This window comes from Fukomys damarensis, unplaced genomic scaffold (genome assembly GCF_012274545.1).
Source record: "Fukomys damarensis isolate Sample0158 unplaced genomic scaffold, DMR_v1.0_HiC HiC_scaffold_28, whole genome shotgun sequence".
Classification (NCBI taxonomy): Eukaryota; Metazoa; Chordata; class Mammalia; order Rodentia; family Bathyergidae; genus Fukomys; species Fukomys damarensis.
The window spans coordinates 36,903,544-36,904,128 of NW_022900940.1; positions in this window are offsets into that span (position 1 = coordinate 36,903,544).

The window sequence follows — 585 nt, forward strand, 5'->3', positions numbered from 1 at the left end:
TCACAGCCAAGACGCCAATACAGATCTGTTTAACTTTTTGTTTATTTTTTTGACACAGGGTCTCGCTACATAGTCCAGGATGGCCTCCAACTCGCAGTGACCCTCCTCCCTCAGCCTCTGACTGCTGTGATTACAGGTATGCACCACTACGCCCGGGTAGATGTTTCATTTTAAATACTGTGTTTTTGTTTTCCGATGCTGTCATGTAGTACCTTTGAAAATATTTTATATATCTTGCAGTATTAGGGATTGAACTCAGAGCCTTTGCATTGAGCTACACCCCAACCCTTTTTATTGTTTTGTTTTTGGGGGGTGGTAGTTTTGAGGCAGGGTCTTCCTTTGTAGCCCCAGGCTGGCCTTGAACTCGCGGCAATCCTTCTGCCTCAGTCTCGCAAGTGCTAGGATTACAGGCATGCACCACCATACCTGGCTCTTATTGTTAATTTTTGAGACAAGGTCTCACTCGATTGCTATGTTAACAAGGCTGAGAAGTGACTTTCCAGCCTTAGCTTCCTGGAGTGCTAGTATTACAGGTGTGATCCACCATGCCCAGCTTCAGTTGAATAATTTTTTTTTTTTTTTTTT